This window comes from Silene latifolia, chromosome 2 (genome assembly GCF_048544455.1).
Source record: "Silene latifolia isolate original U9 population chromosome 2, ASM4854445v1, whole genome shotgun sequence".
In the NCBI taxonomy this organism is placed as follows: Eukaryota; Viridiplantae; Streptophyta; class Magnoliopsida; order Caryophyllales; family Caryophyllaceae; genus Silene; species Silene latifolia.
In genome coordinates this window covers 31,300,314-31,321,078 of record NC_133527.1, presented here as the reverse complement: position 1 = coordinate 31,321,078, position 20,765 = coordinate 31,300,314, and the positions used below count along the sequence as shown (strand labels likewise).

At 34.5% G+C, this 20,765-nt stretch overlaps 1 long non-coding RNA gene across 4 annotated transcripts; it reads right to left on the bottom strand.

Annotated features, from left to right (window-relative positions):
* Positions 1-13,427: 13,427 nt before the first annotated feature.
* LOC141642570 (uncharacterized) lies at positions 13,428-16,664 on the bottom strand. 4 transcript variants are annotated; one of them, XR_012543341.1, is made up of 4 exons: positions 14,257-14,333; positions 13,905-14,096; positions 13,743-13,783; positions 13,428-13,615 (listed from the first exon to the last, which is right to left on the bottom strand). It is a non-coding gene; the product is annotated as an uncharacterized LOC141642570 (long non-coding RNA). The 4 variants fall into 4 exon arrangements; XR_012543342.1 differs by having other exon boundaries at positions 13,743-13,976; positions 14,052-14,096; XR_012543343.1 differs by lacking the exon at positions 14,257-14,333 and adding an exon at positions 16,554-16,664 and having other exon boundaries at positions 13,743-14,096.
* Positions 16,665-20,765: the final 4,101 nt, after the last annotated feature.

The following is a 20,765-nucleotide window of genomic DNA, read 5'->3' as shown; positions in this document are numbered from 1 at the left end:
CGGTCAAATGGGCACCAACAAGATCTCCTTCTTATTAGTTCTTGAGCTTTCCAATATTGGATGAACATTCATGACTTCATAATAGAAGCCCTCCAATTAGTTGCACCCAAGACTATCCCTTAATCCCACAAATTAACTTGTACTAGATGTTTGTAATGTAGTATATCTTAAAATCGATTACTAATACTCATATACTACTTCTAGTATTATTAGTGTTTGATTTAAACAAATTTGATTCACAAAAATGAATTTTATGAAGAATAAGAGAGAGAAGTAATTGTTTTTCATAAAACATGAGAGAATGATGAAAATTGAGGAAAAATCCTCTTTTTTTTCTCATGAAAACCGGTGGTCTATGGTCTATATGGACCATATTTCTTTTTCCTTTTGTCTTCACAAGACAAATTGGTGTAAGGCTTTGTCATGGTCAAGTCACTATCAAGTGTCATAGACAAATGAATAAGACAAATGAACAAGACAAAATTTTTCTCAAGCTCACCAATATTTCGGTTTACATAGTGTAATATGGAGTCCATTTTATTTTTGTCAATTGTACAATTGTATGTCATGTGACATGTGACATGTCTTATGTCATGTTTTAATTTAAAATGCATATTTAACAAATTAAATATCATTTACAAATTAAATAAATCATATTTAACAAATTGACTAGTAATTTAAAATTACTTTCTCATAAAATGGTCATTTAATTACTAGTTAGTATAATTCACAATATCTTGTAATTATAACTAACTTATCATTCTCATCTCGCGTGTTTCGCAAACACCGATTAATTTTTGTAATATAACTTCTTAAATTACTAAATAAAATCTCATTTAATCACATTATAATAAGATGTCATTTTCTCTCTTATGATAATAATTTGTTCAATTTTAAGGAATCAATTAATCCGTATCGGCATACAATTAATTAACCTTTTCAATTAAGGGAATCGTCATTTAGGTGTGACCTCAAGGAATCAACTTATCACCACCGTCGCACGACAGTAATGTCAAACTCTAGCCAGCCAATCATTACTGATATGTGTGCACCAGTTGACTATATATGTAATGTATCATCCCTTTCGTATTCTTGTAATGAGATTTAAATATGTGATCAAAATGATCAACAATTGTTATCGCATTATTGTCGGAGGACACTTACTCCAAAAATCTCCCACTTGTCCTCGACAAGTGTGCGTCACCAATTCTCTTGTCTTATTATTATCTCCCACTCAATGCAAGGTATCTTTCGGGTCGTACTTGCAAGTGATCATATCGAGAGTGGTTTCCTCGATCTGGAGAATAACTGATTGACCGGATTTATCTATCATAGATACCTTCCGAGCGTGGCCACGCATTTCTAGTTCATTACTCCTCGAGTGGCCCTGAGATATTGTTTTCAACCTGACAAAGGGGTGGATAACTCCTATCGCACTTATTCCCTTCGACTAGCCACATCCATCATAACCCAAGATATGCCCATTTGACCCCATTTACGAAGGTCGTAGTAACACAAATCAAAGTTAATCTGAAACTGTGCCATCTTAGGCGAACAGTCTTTAGTCAAAAGAATCGACTCATTAGAATACTATAGTAGCTCTCGCCACGACCAGGCAATATAAATTTGCCAGAACTCTATAAGCGGTCGCTGCCCGACAAAGTGTTCCTAACAGTCTGCCTATGTGATCGACTAGTCATCTCATATGACTCTATGGCACTTGAACTTGCCATCAATCGCATCACACTCTAGTCACTTCGAGACGTCACCTCATACAAGTGACTATGGGCGAATACAATGCTAATCCGTGTTCACTTTAACGGGGTTCAATGTTGTCTCTACAACCCGTTTGGATGTAACAAAGTATAAAAGAAGAGTTTTAGAGTAAAACTCAAACGACAAATGCGATTATCACATATGAATAGTCAATGCTTGATTACTACTTCATATTCTATAATCTAATTTGATCCTTTATGTAGTTATTCATCTCAAGTTAATTGAAATGACATGACTCATCATGTTAAGCCTATGAGAAGGCTTTGGTTAGTAGGTTTTATCAACTTCTTGTACCTTACTCAACCTTACTACATACTCGTTTTCCTTTGTAATGTATACATTTACATCACAAAACTTTCTGAGTACGTGTCGAGATCCAATCAAGACATAGGCCCTCTAGCCTAAGAATAGCTCCTACTGTTTTCACAGTGTGCGGGACTCATCCTCTTGCACATCTCATGATTGCAAGTGTACTCAATTTCCGTTATAAATATCTCTCATTGTTCTTTATTGCCTAGAACAATTCTAGAAAATCTATTTCTTAAATAACATAGCCACAATGGTATCTTACCCATCCTAATGTGTTTTGATTATGGTTTTGTCGGAAACCATGCGCAATCTCAATTCTCAATTGTCACTTGTCTAACCCCTTTACACAAAATTGCATCAAAAACACTGTGCATTATATCCTTAATGTTTCTGCAAGCACTTAAGGGTAATCAATATGGCTACTTGGTAACTATTTATTGAATTTGATTTTGAAACAATTCATCATACTCAAAGCATATGAAGTGTTATACATCATTACTTATTTAATTGATCCGGCAGCGAAAGCAAATGAAATCAATCAAATATGTTCAATTTAATTGAACTAGTCATGAATCTTATCAACATAAGACTTCTTATTGACGCTAATATCATGTGGATTTATCTCATAAAACCGGATATTTAAGATGTATTATATTACTCCAAAAGTCTTAAATCATTCTCAATGATCAATATGTCATCCATATATAAGACTAATAAAAATTTTCGTAACTCCCACTAAACTTCATGTATAAACACAACTTCTCGACTTATCGAGAAATGTTTTATCACATGATCAAAATGTTGATTCCAACTCATTGATGTCCTACTTAAGACCCTCTCTTAAGTTTCACATTATCTTAGGATTGCAAGAATCTACAAAACTCAAGACATGTATTGAATACATTCCTTCTAATTGAAAAAGTAGGTTTTAGATTCACTTGCTATATGTATATCATCATAATTAAATACAATCCCTAAGAAGATCCAAATAGACTTAAGCATTTCAACTAGTGCAAAACCCTTTGCAACCAATCAAGCCTTGAAATCTCTCTTTATTAGTGCAAAAACCCTTTGTCACTAATCAAGCCTTTTATTTCGGATTTTCATGGCTCTAAGCCTTGTATTGAGTTGTGACTTAAACACTCTCATGTAAGTCATATGTTCATTACTTTCCAGAAGTAATCAACTTGAATCAAACAATTTCTTTGTAAGTTGTAAGCTCTTTACTTTCTTAAAAGTAACATGAATTCATCATCTTTAATAAGTGATGACTTTAACCTCCTAGGTTTTGAAGAAACAACATCTTACACAAAACGTCTCATGTAGCCAAGAAAGACCAGTTTCTTACGACATAACATTCTTTGTGGGATTCTTTGTGGCTCTTGAATAATTTCTCCCACTCTGTCTTCTAGAAATAAACTTGTATTTTAGAAAGACAGCTTCACGAGCCGTAAACCCGTCGTACTCGTGATAATTGAAAAGGAAAAATGAGCATCTGTTTCTTGTGAAAACTTACAAACATGGTACCTTACCATATCATATCTCATATGATTCGTTTTAGTATTAGTGGAAAAATAATTTAGACAAAATGATAAAATCCCCAAAAGAATCAAGTAACTCAAAGTAACTTGATTGAAGTCCAAACCATATCGAATAGCGTTTGAATTCTTTATCCAAACACACATTATTCCATAATGCGTGCTAAGAGAGATTAACTTGTAATACTATATCACATTTCCTTTGCCTTATATCAAAGTCTTCACTTTGATAATCCCATCACAACTAAATCGTGCTTCTTTGAACATTTGAACTTCTTCAAAGATTTCTCTATTTACCTTATTAAGTGAACACATTAGTGTCAACCTAAATAGTTTGTAAAAGAAAATGATCAACCTCTTTTGAATCAATGATTTACAACCTAGATCTCCTTTTCAACCAAAAGGCACGAGATATCTTGCTTTGAATACAAGATACGCATATACCATAAGATCTAATGGTTTCAAGAGTACTCGATAACTCTTTGCGTTAATCATTCCAAAATTTAAGGTTTAATCTTGGGTTACCAATTTGAGTCTTGCATCATCTTCATGATATCTAATTCTAGTTTGGTTTAGAATATAATCACCTTGATAATGGGCTAGCCATACATCAAATCGTGGTGTATAGGGCCACAAAAGTGAAACCTCTTTTGTATCTTAACAAGTTTATATTCTTATTTAGAGTTTATGCACTTAATACTCATAATTAAGTACAACTATAAACCCAAAACTAGATTGATTATAAAATGACTCTATCTCTCAACATCATTGTTGCTAGTCGTCATATTCTAATCATCCTATGTATCAAGTACAATGATGAAAACCTCCACTGGTTTCTAATATTGACGAAGTAGTTCTAGCAAGATTTATGTCAATCAAATAAACATTTAAAGAAGAATATCCCATTAGATGTCCCACAACTAACTTGTTGATTCTTCAATAATTTGGGGTAGTTTCCTTTGTAGTGTCCAACATTTAAGACAATGGAAACTTTATCGGTCGGGATTGATAGGTTTAGTATCGTTATTCTCAATAACTTTACTTTTAACATTACCTTGTATCAATTATAATCTTTACTTTTTGAACCTCGTCCTCATCTTAACGGTTTAAGAGAATGCTCCCACTTATTTCAATGAGTCTTTGCTTTGAGAAGCAAAAATGAATTCATGAAGATTACTCTTCATTTGTTCGTTTTAGTCTTAAAACTTTCATTGAAGTGGTTGCGTTATTTTGGTCAATTACGAATTCCGATAAATCTAATTACCAAAACAATTTATCGCTTCAAGGTACTTAATTCAATTAAGTATATGAAAAACAATCCATTGTAAGTAGATGTGTTAGTCAAGAATCAAAAACCTGTTTGATAATGAATAACTTTTATCTATACTCTTTATAAGAGATCCTTAGCAATGGTTCATTTGTGGTTTTAGAAGCAAATTCATATTTGTCTTTAGTTACGATGTTTTAATGGAGATTTGAATTAAAAATCGAAATGATATCGTATATGAAATGTGGTAAAGAAATAGAACAATATAATAACGGAATAGTGGAAAACTTAACATTTATCGTTTTATTAATACTTGTAAACAAGTATAGCATTTACATAGTGACCTCTACCCTACTATGATAAATGATTCTAAGATCCAAATTCATATTAACTTAGGCATCGGTAAAGCCGAAAACAAATCTTTATCAATATAACTCGGTGGATTAACACTTTAATCGATTCTACTTTTAGAACTTTTGGTCGATAAAATTTACATTAAAATTTATCTTTAGCCCGAAACACATCCGGCAACCGTCGAGAATACTTTCGTTGAGTTCAACCCAAATTTCGAATAAATGTGTCCATGATCCAAACTTACATCAACTTGGGCATCGGTAAAGCCGAAAACAACCCTCATCTTTATAAATTCGGTGGGTAGACATTTATCACCCACTTCACCAACGTATCAAGGTTTGTCTTACGGTAAAGCCGACTCAACTCCCTTACGAAACTGGTATTTCATGGTTTCTACTAGGGCTGAGCAAAAAATCCGATTATCCGAACCGATCCGTTATCCGATCCGCATCCGATCCGAAAAACCGGATACCCGATCCGAAAAAGACATTCGGATCGGATATCCGATCCGAAAATTTCGGATACGGATCGGATATCGGATATTAGAATTTGAAAAATCGGATATCCGTATCCGATCCGAAAATTACCAATATGTGTTTTTTTTGGATTTCTGAACTTTAGGCTTCGTTGGCCCATACCATACTTACCCATTATTTCATATATAAAGTAAAATTTCCACTCAAAACCTAGAATATACCTTCATTTTGCCATCTCCAATCCTTTTTTTACCTCACTTTTCTGATTCTCTCTCTCTCACTCTCCCATTAAATTATACAGAGAAGTCAAGAACTCATATCTTATCTTCATCTTCACCTATTCAAATGATTATTTTCATCATTTTTTGATTTTAGTCTTTATTTTGCTAATTTTTTGTGTGCCAAATCGATGCATGTCACCGTCTGTATTGGCCATGGACGGATCTACTGTGTACAAGATATCTTCTTCACTCGAGTTTAGTTAACGGTGCATCTGAAATACTTAGATTACCAAGATTTTTATGTCTAACATTCCATTGTTAGATTTGTCTGTATCAATTTTTTATTAAAGTTCTTCTATTTGCTATTTTGGTGTATTATTGAAAATGATAATTGAACATGAGATCTGATTTTTACTTATTGGAAACATGATTCACACCCTAAACATCTTGCTTTTGGAGAACCAAGGACGAAAAGTTAGGCAAAGATGTCAAAAAATTACACTAACACACCAGAGTAAAGTCTCCGTTGAACCAAGCCCAAATTTCTAGTAATTCGGATCGGATACCGGATGTTTGGATATCCGATCCGTTATTTTCGGATCTTAAAATCGGATATCCGAAGTGATTCGGATCGGATATCGGGTAATGAAATTTTGAATTTTCGGATCGGATATCCGATCCGAAATTCGGATTCGGATCGGATATCCGATCCATGCTCTGCCCTAGTTTCTACTATTTGGTAAGGCTAAGTGTCAATTGTTTATTTTTAGCGAGAGGTCATGTCAATTTATTATCTATCACGTTTTAAGTGAACTAAAGCGGTGAACTACGATAATTATAATTGACACGGTCGATAAACTCGATTAAAAGATGATGCATGTTTTAGTTATGGCGATTTAGCGATGCATGCGACATATAGATAAAATGCAAAGCATAAATTAAATCCTAGTATGGCCTTCCTAAAATAGAAAATATAATTAACTATTACATATTCGGAAACCAACTCCATTGGTCCCTTGAACTTCGGTTATGGCATGCATCTCGAGGTAACACCGTCTTTATGTATTGCCTTCTTGAGTGACACCGTCTTCAAGGAACTCCGAAATAATTAAGTTACATAACAAATTACATAATTTCCTATTATACATTTGTAATTAAAATAGAAATAAATTTATTAAGTTACAAAACGGTGATACGAGATCACAATAAATTACAACCGAATCGATATTCCCATACATTTCGGGTAATACCAATTAAAAACTAAGGCCATACTAAGTAAAATTACATAATTCAAAATTACATAAAATAAAATTATGACAAACATAAATAAAATGCAGCATTATAATATGTATGAACATGCCCAATTTTATGCTAAATCGCCTTTAATGAGCCAATATCGTATATTAAACGGTTTTTACGGATTTGCGTGATTCATCCTTTTAAAATCACAATAAAATACATAAATTCATATTTATGCACAAGTTAATTATCCTAACCATCTTAGGACTCAAAATTAGTCTCCACTAACAATTTGACTATAATTAACTTATATTTCTTAAAATTGTTCATTTAGAGGACTCAAAATTACAATAAAATGCTATAAACTTCAAATAAATCACAAAAATTTCAAATAAATTCAAAATTTGAAATTTAAACTCATGAACATTCTGGAAAAAATACCATGACACTCATAATGTTCAAAAACTTAGGTTAAAAATTTCGAAATTTATCGGGAAAAACAATGTTGCGGTTTATCGGATTTATCAATAATAATCATAAAAACATGAGAAAAATTATATTCATCAACTTTTCAAATTTAGATCTGAAAAAGATAATAAAATGCAACATGTGACGTTTTTCCTTAGTCATGAAATATATTTTAGCAATTATTCACTAATTAAGTCACTATTTATGCTATTTTTCATTAAAAATCCATAAATCATGCATGAAGACTTCATTATATCCTATTATTTTACACACATCTTGTAAAATTGCATGTACAACATACTAAATTTCTATGACTAGATTCAAAATTTATCTCATATTAACCTATTTTTCATCTAAATCCGATTTTAAACATGAAAAATCCATATTTCGAGCATAAAAACTCCAAACATTATGAATATTTCCAGATCATCTAAAAATAATATATGTGAAAACATATCCAAAAACCACTGGAAAATTCGAAGTTTAGCTAATGTTCGTCCAAAATTGACATTTTTATCATAAAAAACACATTTTAATGCCAATATTATATAAAATGAACAATAAAATCCATATATTAACCAAAATATCCTAAATACATTTTAGGATCAGAAACTTTAACATGCATAATAAATTTCGTGATATATCATAATAACACAAATTTATGAGTTTTATATGTTAATCGTATAACTCGGAAAAACAATAACCGATTTGCATGCAAACAACCTTGTGCTCTTGATACCGCTTGTTAGAAATCTATATCTCATTACTTAACATAATCATATATGTTCTAAATTTATTTAGTCATAAAATAAATTCTAGATCTTATGCATGCAAACTAAAACAAAAGAGATAAGAAAATCAATTTCTCACCAAATAAATTTCGGTCAAGTGGGCACCAACAAGATCTCCTTCTTGTTAGTTCTTGAGCTTTCCAATATTGGATGAACATTCATGACTTCATAATAGAAGCCCTCCAATTAGTTGCACCCAAGACTATCCCATAATCCCACAAATTAACATGTACTAGATGTTTGTAATGTAGTATACCTTAAAATCGATTACTAATACTCATATACTACTTCTAGTAATATTAGTGTTTGATTTAAACAAATTTGATTCACAAAAATGAATTTTATGAAGAACAAGAGAGAGAAGTAATTGTTTTTCATAAAACATGAGAGAATGATGAAAAATGAGGAAAAATCCTCTTTTTTTTTCTCATGAAAACCGGTGGTCTATGGTCTATATGGACCATATTTCTTTTTCTTTTTGTCTTCACAAGACAAATTGGTGTAAGGCTTTGTCATGGTCAAGTCACTATCAAGTGTCATAGACAAATGAATAAGACAAATGAACAAGACAAAACTTTTCACAAGCTCACCAATATTTCGGTTTACATAGTGTAATATGAAGTCCATTTTATTTTTGTCAATTGTACAATTGTATGTCATGTGACATGTGACATGTCTTATGTCATGTTTTAATTTAAAATGCGTATTTAGACGGGTATTCAGGGTTCTTTCAGATCCCTATTCACCCAGACGATCATGCTAAGACTACATTTACTTGTCCTCAGGGCGTGTTTGCTTATCGCAGGATGCCTTTTGGTTTGTGTAATGCCCCTGCCACCTTCCAAAGGTGCATGATGGGGATATTTTCTGAGTATATTGAGTCTATTATGGAAGTTTTCATGGACGATTTCAGTGTTTATGGAAGTGATTTTTCTAACTGTCTGTCTAACCTTGATAAAGTGTTGCAGCGCTGCATTGAGGTTAATCTTGTGCTTAACGGGGAGAAGTGCCATTTCATGGTCAACGAGGGAGTTGTCTTAGGGCACTTAGTTTCTGATAGGGGAATAGAGGTTGATAAAGCAAAGGTGGAAGTGATTTAGCAATTACCACCTCTTGTTAATGTTAAGGGGGTGAGGAGTTTCCTTGGCCACGCCGGCTTTTATCGCCGGTTTATCAAGGACTTCTCAAAAATTGCTAAACTACTTACACAGCTGCTACTTAAGGATGCCCCTTTTGTGTTTACTGATGAGTGTCTTTCTGCTTTTCACAGGTTAAAGCAGGCTTTAGTCTCTGCGCCGATCATACAGCCTCCCGATTGGGACTTGCCGTTTGAGATAATGTGTGATGCCAGTGACTATGCACTAGGAGCGGTGCTATGCCAAAGGAAAGACAAAGCCTTGAATGCAATCTACTATGCGAGCCGAACTTTGGATGAGGCTCAAGTGAAGTACACTACCACTGAAAAAGAGCTGCTAGCTATAGTTTATGCCTTAGAGAAGTTTAGTTCTTATTTAGTTGGGTCAGAAGTTACTGTTTTTACTGACCATGCAGCTTTGAGGCATATCCTTGCTAAGAAGGAGGCTAAACCACGGCTACTGAGATGGATACTCCTTCTCCAGGAGTTTGATTTGCAGATTAAGTATAAGAAAGGAGCTAAGAACGTTGTAGCTGATCATCTGTCGTGACTGACGCGACAGGAAGGGGGAGATCCTCTACCTATTGATGACTCTTTCCCTGACGATACTCTTTTTGCTGTTATATCGTCTATTGTTAACCAAGAGCCTTGGTATGCAGATATAGGTAACTTTGTTGTCAGTGGCAAGCTGCCGCCTGACCTTTCTCATCAGCAGAGGAAGCGTTTTCTGTATAACGCTAAGCGATTTTACGGGATGATCCTTATTTGTTTAAGGAATGTGCAGACGGTCTCTACAGACGGTGTATTCCGCAGTGGGAGGCCAAAGTAGTCCTGGAAGGCTGTCACTCCTCTTCCTATGGTGGTCACCACGGTCCATCGCGCACCGTGGCTAAGGTACTTCAGTCTGGTTTTTACTGGCCTTCTTTGTTTGCTGATGCTAAGTCTTTTGTTTCAGCTTGTGATGCTTGCCAACGATCAGGGAATATTTCGAAGAGACATGAGATGCCACAAAATGGTATCTTAGAGGTTGAGGTTTTCGATGTCTGGGGCATTGATTTCCAAGGACCGTTCCGGACTAGTAAAGGTAACAGGTATATCTTAGTGGCTGTAAATTATGTGTCAAAATGGGTTGAGGCAATTGCCTCACCTCATTGTGACGCCAAGACCGTGATAAAAATGTTCAAAAAGGTCATATTTCCCCGATTTGGTGTCCCTAGGGTCGTCATTAGTGATGGGGGAATGCACTTTAAAGAAACGAAACTAACTTCTATTCTGTCTAAAGTTGGTGTCCAACACCGGCGTGGTTTGGGGTATCATCCCCAAACTAGTGGTCAGGTTGAGGTCTCTAACCGCGAGTTGAAGGAGATCTTGTCTAAGGTAGTTTCTAAATCACGGAAGGATTGGAGTCTTAAGTTAGAGGACACATTATGGGCCTACAGAACTGCCTTTAAGACACCGATTGGTGCATCCCCTTATAGGTTAGTTTATGGGAAATCATGTCACTTACCTGTTGAATTGGAATGTAAGGCTTTGTGGGCAATTCGTGAGCTTAACTTTGATCCTAATTTGTGTGGTCAGAATCGTCTTTTGCAGCTAGATGAGTTGGTAGAATTTAGGCTATATGCCTATGATAGCTCGCGCATTTACAAAGAAAAGACGAAGAGATGGCATCACAAGAGAATTCTACCTCGGGAGTTTCATGTTGGGCAAAAGGTGTTGCTGTTTAATGCCCGATTGAGATTGTTTCCTGGCAAGTTGAAGTCCAGGTGGAGTGGTCCTTATACGGTGACAGCAGTTACCAAATTTGGATCCGTGGAGCTCGAAGATTCCGAAGGTAGTAGGTTCAAGGTGAACGGGCAATATGTGCAGCATTATCACGAGGCAAATGAAGCAGACAATCGTGTTGAAGTCTTGTATTTTGACGAGCTTGACCCGCCAGTTAATTGATGCCAGAAAGGTCGTGCGGGACCTCTTAAACCAGCGCTCTCCGGGAGGCAGCCCGGACTATTTTTATTGTACTTTTTTTGAACATTTTGTTTTTCTTTAGCTTTATGTTGAACTTTAGACGCTGTTTTACGAACTCTTTATGCTTTCCTTGCTTTTAACGCGTATTTTGCAGGTCCAGTCACTCAATCGAGTAGTTTTTATACTCGATCGAGCACTTTTGGGGAATTTTTCACTCGATCGAGTGATATTTATACTCGATCGACCAAATGCAAAATCATGCTTACTCGATCGAGTAGTTTTTTACTCGTTCGAGTCCTTCCAGCTACCAGTTTACTCGATCAAGCAATTCTAAGCTACTTGATCGAGTGGTTACGTCTTCCAGCCGTTGTTTTACGTCTATGGAGCTACTGCTTGACTTTCTTTGACCTCCCATGTTCATGGTCGGTGTGGGGAGGTCCCTCTTTATGACGTTTTGTAAGTTTTCCGACTCCACTTCTCCTTCTCTCTTTCGTTTGCATTTCTTTCCCTATTTTTGGTACAATGAGGGCATTGTACGGTTTAGTTTGGGGAGGTATACATCCATATCTGTGTCTGTCTGCATGTTTTTCTTGCATTTTCGTCTGCACGTTTTATTATTTTCGCATGCATTGTTGCTTTTAATTAAAAAAAAAACCATAAAATTCAAAAAAACCATAAAATCACTACTACATAATGAAACTATAGCAACACTACGAAGGTGTTGCAAAATGTCTTAATAATGTTGCAATAAGATTTAGGCAACACTTTTATGAGTGCTGCTTCAAGTCTCGTTGCAATAGCCCAATGCAACACTTTAAGCAACACTTTCTTATCAAAAGCAACACTTTTTAAAAGTGTTGCACTTACTTTACTTATGCAACACTTTTTTTTCAAGAGCTAATGCAACATTTTTAATGTTGAGATGCAACGTTTTTATGTTGGGAAGCAACACTTTTAACGTATAGAAGCAACACTTTCTTTCTTTCATCAATGAAGACTTTGCAACACTTCCAAGATATAATGCAACAATTGTGCAATCACAATGAATAGACCCTATTTTCACACCATTTTCTTTTTAGCTCTAATGAAAACTAAAACTAAAATTAAATATTGGAGCAATGTAGATACAAACATAGCTTAACAAATCATATCTCTATTATAAATTAAGGGTGTTGATTTTCGCAGTACATATTTTACTCATTGCAGTACACTTTTGACCATACTACCCCTCTCATTTTCCCCACATCAGAAAGTGTACTACATTAGAAAAAAAACACTGCATACAGTAAAACTCAAACACCCAAAGCACCTTCAACCGACCACCACAACCCCCTCCCTTGGCCGCCCACTGCCATCTGCCTGAATACCACCGTCGAAACCCCTTGCCACCGCCGATCATTGTTCATCATATCGTCCACCTCTGCCGCCTTACCTCTCCTTGCCTGTCCCAAATAAAGATCCGTCCCCTTCATTTCCTCTACAACCTCCCTTACCGGTGACCGACCCCACTCCCTTTGCCGCCCCTTTCGCCGACGACACTTGAGGCAGCCACCGTCCCTGACGTGCCGTCCTCCAACGCTGGCAACCACCAACCCTCCACAAATACACAAACCCAATTAATTGCTTCAAGAACGCAAATTTATTATGAAAAACATTTAAAATTAAAAGATAAACCATTGATCTGATTAATAATAATGCAAATTAACGAATTAGGTGGGTATTTTACTCTTAAATGTGTCCTTAATCGAAGAAATGTGTTGAAGTTTGAAAGGAGAGAGGTTTCTAGAGAGATAATTAGGTTTGTTATTTTTTTTAATTAAGGGTAGGTAAATGGAAATTAAGCGACAAAAAGTACTGTAATGAGTAAAAAGTGTACTGCGAAAATAAATTACGTAAATTAATTCATTACAAAATACTCATGTTAGTTACATCTCGGAATAGTAGTTCAAAAGTACATCTCGAATATCAATAGAAAAAAAAGGCTACAGACAACATTTGCTCTCATCCTCAGCTTTGTGTACGTGACAAGTACGAGTCTTAACTCTTATTGCACTCTTCAACTTTAAAGCTTTGAATCTGTAACATAAAAAAACAGCGAAATCAACACATATTTTGGAATTTATAATCAAATAATAAAAAAAGATATTCAAATAGTATATGTGAAAAATAAAACAAAATTTAAAATAAGAGGATAAAAACTTACTATTATGAAATTGAAGACTGGTCAACTAGTCCTCAAGGACACTAACATATAAAATCATAATTCAAAGCTTGGTGTGAATATATTATTTTAAGAGTTTCAAAAAAAAATCTATCGCAATGCCTCTACAGGACTCATAGTCATTACTATCAATAAAAGCATTACCTGAAGATTGTTGTCATGGTAAAGGTGGAGGTGGGAACTAAGAGTGTAAGAACCCTTTGTATCCTACGTCACCTGGCATATAATAACATCACGAATACACAAATATCATTCAAAGGGAAAAAAGAGAGAATTGAAAGTTCGTCTTACAGGAGAAATTATCAATATCATCATAATTCATCTACTGAAAATCACCTGCAAGGAAAAAAATAACAGTACGAATCCAACAAGAAAATCCGAATTAATATGCTATTCTAAGCCACTTAAGTAAAATACCCGTATACTATAACCTTACAAAGTACACTAGCGTAGCACACTAATAACATTAAAATAAGAGAGCTAATCGAATGCTTACCTAAAGCATATAGAATTATTACAACAAAGAGAAACATAATATTTGCACGAAAATGATCGCTTCATCCACTTCCTGAGGTCAAGTAAACAAAAAGAAATGATATATGTTTCACATTGGTCTAATAACAAACAACACCAGGGCTTTCATATAACAAAAATTTGCAATTTCTCACTTAACCTGATAGTTATATGAGTAGGCTGCTTACATATTTCTTCAAAAACTACTTTTTTTAGAATTCAAGTGAGTCAAAAACATACAGGCTAATGTATTGGGAATACATACAATAAATTTAGCTCGAACACAAAATAGATTCTAGGTTGGTTGATTTGAGCTCGATCAACATATTTGTTGGACAGTGTCAACAAGAAAGACGAACCAATTACTGAAAAGCTCGTGTCGTAACTAATAGGTAAACTTCAACAATTTGTATATCTTTAACTAATTATGCTATACGAAGTAATATACAAAGTTAATAACCAACTATCACTTACATAAAATGATCTTCAGATTTAAGCAGGCAGATTTCAATTGCAAGATAATTTGCATACACAAATTGAGTTTAAAAGAGACATTTTACTAGTCCTTGTTCATAGGTACGTCATCTATGATCCGGCATAATGAGTTTTGATCTTACCACCTACCCTATGTCTACTTTCCACCACACAGACCTGCCTTAACAGTGTACTAAATCTGAACTAGAGGCAATAACAAGTGTTGGCATTAGAATTGAATATTTAAGTAAAACAAAGTATTTATGAAACTAAACTAAGATTAAATAATGAATTCACTACAGTAGCAGTGGTGATGGGTATAAAATGCAGGACCTTTGCCCTTGATCTTAGTTTTTCCTCCCTTATCTACTCTAGTCTTTTCTTGTCTCTTTTAAATTAATGGGGGATGATAAGAAGAAAATAAATGGTGGACTGATAATGTAGCTAAGATAAAATGGCAAAAAAGAAGTACTATAGATATATGGGTTCACTCACCACCCCTCCTTGTACTGAAGGTATCCTTTGGACTATTAATAAACATGTATGTACACCTCACACCAGTCCTCTCTCTACTCTTTAACAACACAGTTAACTACTTAGTTGGATACTTTTATAGTTCTATTGATGTGACTGATACTCTATTTGAAACACATTAGAATCATCTCAGAAGAGCAGGTGTAATCACCGAGGGAGGTTGTTCATGGTGCAAGTACAAAATTTAATCTCTTAATTCATGTTACAGTAGACATTGGCGTAGCTAGTGATATAAATTTGCTACATCTTATACATGTATCTTTTGCCAGCAATTATACTATTGTCGTTATCTCTTATCGTCTTATGTTATATTATTTTTTGTTATCTAAGATCTTATATCTTACCTAAGTTTTATCATGGAGGTCTGTCTTACTCAGTTATTGTGTTAATGTGTTGTTAAAGACATAAGTGTGTTATGCTGGACTTTTAGGGCCATCATAATATGAACCTTCTTGTTTTAGATATATTTTATTGTTTCTTACTGATTTCTTTCTTACTAGTTCTACAATTCACTGATTCGTATTTTCATTTGACTATCCTAGCGAATAAATCTCTCTCATATTTGGATTGGGAACTACTACTCTCACTTGAGATCGTTCTCGGATGAATTTGAACCACACTGAAAGGAAATGATGGCGATTTAAATCCGATAACTCTTTACTAGCACAATAAACCACCCAACCACCATTGTATCCGGCCATAGAAATGCCTAACTTTCTATACGACTTAAATAATTACTCCCTCCACGCAATCATTTGCACCCTATTTCTATAAAATACTCCTCACATATATTAGATAAAATGGGGTGAAAACAATTGTGCGAAGGGAGTAGTGTTCATAGTAGATGCTTATTCCATTAAGAATGAAAAACCATTGCAAAAAGATAAAAATAAAATGCTAACAAATAATGAGATCGAGGGAGTAGAAAACCAGTTAAAAATGAAAAACAAGATAGGGGATAATAGTATCCAGCAATTGGGTGTTCCGAAGTGGAAAAATTTGATTAATGGAAGCAAGTGAAGATATGCCAAGTCCTGGAAAAACTTATGACTTTATCAGAAAATCAATTTGTTTTGATTGTCACTAGTTAATTAATAGTATCACAGACATCTGCCATTATTCAGTTCATCTCAATGAACAATTGAATAGCAAATAAAATCACCAAGATTAAAAATCAAAGCATAACATCAAACAGTTGTATACCAAATAGAATTGAATAACAAGAAACAAGTCGAAAAATAAAATTGAAATTACAGGAATGAATCGTCATACCTGAGACTGAAAGACAATTGGGACTGTTGCAGGTGAAACAAGATCAAATAAGAATTGATTAGACGATTGATATAGCAGAAGATGCTTGATTTGTACGGAGTTGAACCTTTTGGAATGCAGTATTGATTGGTAGAAGACGATTAACACGAAGTACGGAGTATTAGGTTAAATGAATGTTGGTTTCTAAGCAAAACTGCAATATTTGGCTTTTTTTTTTTTCAATTTTCACATATCCCGCCTAACTTTCACCCACTCACTAAATTTTATTTTTAAAAAAAATTGGGCTATCGCTTATTCTAATAAGTCTAATTAGCAACGTATTATAAAAGTGTTGCTAATGCATCTACTAAATGCAACATTTACAAAATAATGTTGCTATATGTAGTGATTAAATGCAACAATTTTACAAAAGTGTTGCATTATAGAGATAAATGCAACATTTTTATGATAAGTATTGCATAGCTAATATCTTCACTATAAATTGCAACATAAATAATAAGTGTTGCATGCAAAATGTTGCAAAAGAGTCATATTGTAGTAGTGAATTCAAAACATTTCATGTTTAATTTGAGTCGGAACGTTTGAACATTGACGCTACATTGAATCCTTACTTGAGCCTTGCATATTCTTGACATTTAGCTGGCATGATTATGTGCATGATCTATGAGTTTTTGTTTTTCTCTTATCTGAACGAATAGACTTGATTCATATATTGGCAAGCTACATTTCATTCTGAGGCTAGAGCTTTATAAACTGGTGACATTCATGACCGGTTTCATTTAGGATGTGAGTAGTACTCTCTTTAAGGCATGTAACATCAATTTGCATAAGCATGAGTCTAGTCTTCTTAATACCTGTATGCATTCGGTCTGTGGATGGTGACACGTATGTTAGGAGTTAGAGAGCGATTCCTTTATTTCATTTTACATATGAGCCCCACATAGCCAAATTGCCTTTTTGTCCTATTAGCTACTATCTATAATTTTTCCTACTCTAGCCGAGCTAGTGACGAGTAGCTGCTTGGAATGTTTTACTGCAGTTTGGTTATTTTTATCTGATTTTCAGCAGTTGGTGGAAGAATTGAAGGGAATGAAAGAAAAATGATGAATTAAAAGAAATGAAAAAGAAAAAAAAAAGAGAACGAAAAAAGTTGGAAATAAGAAAAGAAGAAAAAGAAAGAAAAATCATTTGTGAAGAAAAAAAGAGAAATTGTATAATGATTTTCACTTCCATGTTTTACTTATATCTTATGGGGAGTTGACGAGTTTTTGGGTGTTTCGTGAGTAGAGTGCATGGAATTTGCACCGTTTCATCTTGTTATATTGAGTACGAAGTTGGGATGCAGTTTATATTTGGATTCGTTGTTGCTAGCATGGCTATTAACTCCACATATCCAAATTCATCTTAGCCCCTTTTTACCCATTACCTCACTCACCCAAATGTAAGTCCTTGGCATGTGTCTTGATCATTAGTATGGTTGGAATGCGTATGTACGGTTGTAGAGACTTTATTCATGTTAACTGCATGCATGTTCTTATAGGTCGAGTTAGGTGAGTGACTTTGCTTCTTTCTATCTTTCACATATATACTCACCTTGTGCCTAATTTTGAGTGACGAGCGACCCGTGAGAGTCCGATATATTTTGAGTCTTGCAAGGTCGACGGTTCAGTAAGTTTGAAACATTAATTTAATTCGTTTGCACTTCTCTTTTGCCACTCTGTCAGTTGTTGCATTAAACTGGTTTTGGTGGGTGATTTGTAGCTGATGCGTTGGTCCTGTTCCATTGTTTATTCTTTAGTTGCATTCATATTTTTCTTGGGGATAAGCAAATGTTTTGTTTGGGGGGATTTGATGCGTGTCTTTTATATAAGGTTTTTACCTCATTTTTACACGCATTTCTGTACTATATATATATATATATATCATCGAGCTACAAATACCCCCGAATAGTCTACTTTGGTTCGTTTTATGTAATTTGCAGGAATTAACCAAAGAGGAGCTAAATCGAGCCTTAATTCTTCCCATTTGTGGAAAACGAGGAGCCGGAGCTTGGAATCTAACATTTTGGAGACGCGTGAGCTGGTTTCGGGAAGTGTTTCAATGTCTAACGTGCTTAAATAGCTCGATCGACTAGTTTTCTAGTCGATCGAATGCTCTATATGTTGAAGGTTGCTCAATCAAGCAGATCGAGGAGTAAATCGAGGAGAAATTGCAAGGAGTGCTCGATCGAGTGGTTTATTTCCACTCGATCGAGAGGTTTGATGATTAGTTGCTCGATCGAGTGGTTTATTTCCACTCGATCGAGTGGTTTATCCTTCTATAGACTTTTTCCGCCTAATTTTTGTATGTGCTTTTGTAATTAGTCCATAGGTTAGGCTAGGAGAGGATTTCGTATGTTAGGAGAACAATGGACTGCGTAATCTCTCTCTCTCATTCACTTTTACTCTATTACTTTCTACTGTTCTTAGATTTTATTCTTCCTTTACACTTTGCTACTCAGATTTGGATTTACGATTGGTATTATTATTCTTTTTTTAATCTCTTAATCATAATTATTTTTATTGTGTTTCTATTCTTCCCTTATTATTTCATCTCTACCTTATTCAATCCTTATTAACTTGTTATTATGTTTAGTTTCAATTATCTATATGTTATTGTTGGTAATTCAATGATGATGCGTAGCTAATTCCCTTCTGTTAGGACTAAAGGGGATCCATAATTATGAAGGGATAGTAATCGATGTATTAGGTTAATGCTGGTATAATCTTTGTTGTTAACTGCTGCATTTATCTGTATCTGTTTAATTGAGTCAACGCAATCAGGCATTTATATCATAGTAACCCTTGACCTGGACCGAAAGGTTGGAAGAGGTGAGACTAGTAGCGAACAATAGGGCATTATAGTTAGGGCGAAAACTAAGCTATTTGTGCTTTAGGGCGAATTGAGACCGAAAGGAGATATTCACTGCTCCTCAGACCGTACTTGCATTGACATGAGACCTAGATTACTTGACCGAATGATTATTGTGAACCGTCTGTCTTAGCTGTTTTCTCTACCTAGTTAACCTTTATTCTCTTATTCTTTCTTCTCTATCCTTGTCATTAGTTTAGATCAAAACGATTAAAACCCCTCAATTTGGTTACCGTGACAAACTTGAACAAAGCTGATACTTTCCCATCTCCCTGTGGAGATCGACCCGACTTCCCTAGCTATATTAGTTAGAGCCAATTGGTTATTTTTGATAGGTATATGACTGCCCTGTCAATTGTAACACCCGCGAATTTCCTATTTTGACATTTAAAATTTAGTAAACCGTTTGATTACTTTACTTTATATTTTTGAATTATTCAATTTAATATTTTATGTCAAACACGATTTTCATAAAAGTAATACATAAAAGCTCATTTATATAAAAATACGTATAATTAAATCATATTCTTGAGGCATAATTTTTATAAGAATATATGTATTCATATTTTTGGTCGGACAATAATAGTGACAGTAATAATAATAATTCCCGTCTTAAATTCCGTCTAACATAGACTGTCGCATTTCATTTAAGAATCTTGTCTAAACACGGGACAACCATTTATCGACAACACATCACACCCACCTACCCTCTTACACTATATATATATATATATATATATATATATATATATATATATATATATATATATATGTATATATATATATATATATATATATATATATTATTATTATTATTATTATTATTATTATTATTATTATTATTACTACTACTACTGCTACTACTACTACTACTACTAGTACACTGCCATCCCCACCCTCCCTCAACTCTCCTTCTTCTTCATTTCAAAGTGCAGCAGCAACAACAACAAACAACAGAGCTCCGTACGCCATTTTAGTCGACCCTTTCAAACCCATATTTCTCCTCCGTTTCTCAACCAAATCCTCCAATTTTTACACCATTATCTTCCCCTTTCCTTCCTCCTTCTTTTAAGGTAACAAAGCTTCGATTTTGTTGAGTTTTCGAAAATGGCATCTTATGACAAACTCGGTTTTACGACTCAAATAACCCGCTTTATTCTTCCTAGTTGTCAAGCTCGAAGCCTGGAGAATAGCTCGTGCCATTTTTGACGTTTTTACTTGGAAATTCGAGAAGTTAAAGGTACGGTGATAGGTTACTCGACAAAGGTCAAAATTTCCGTCTTATGGGTCGTTTTATATGTT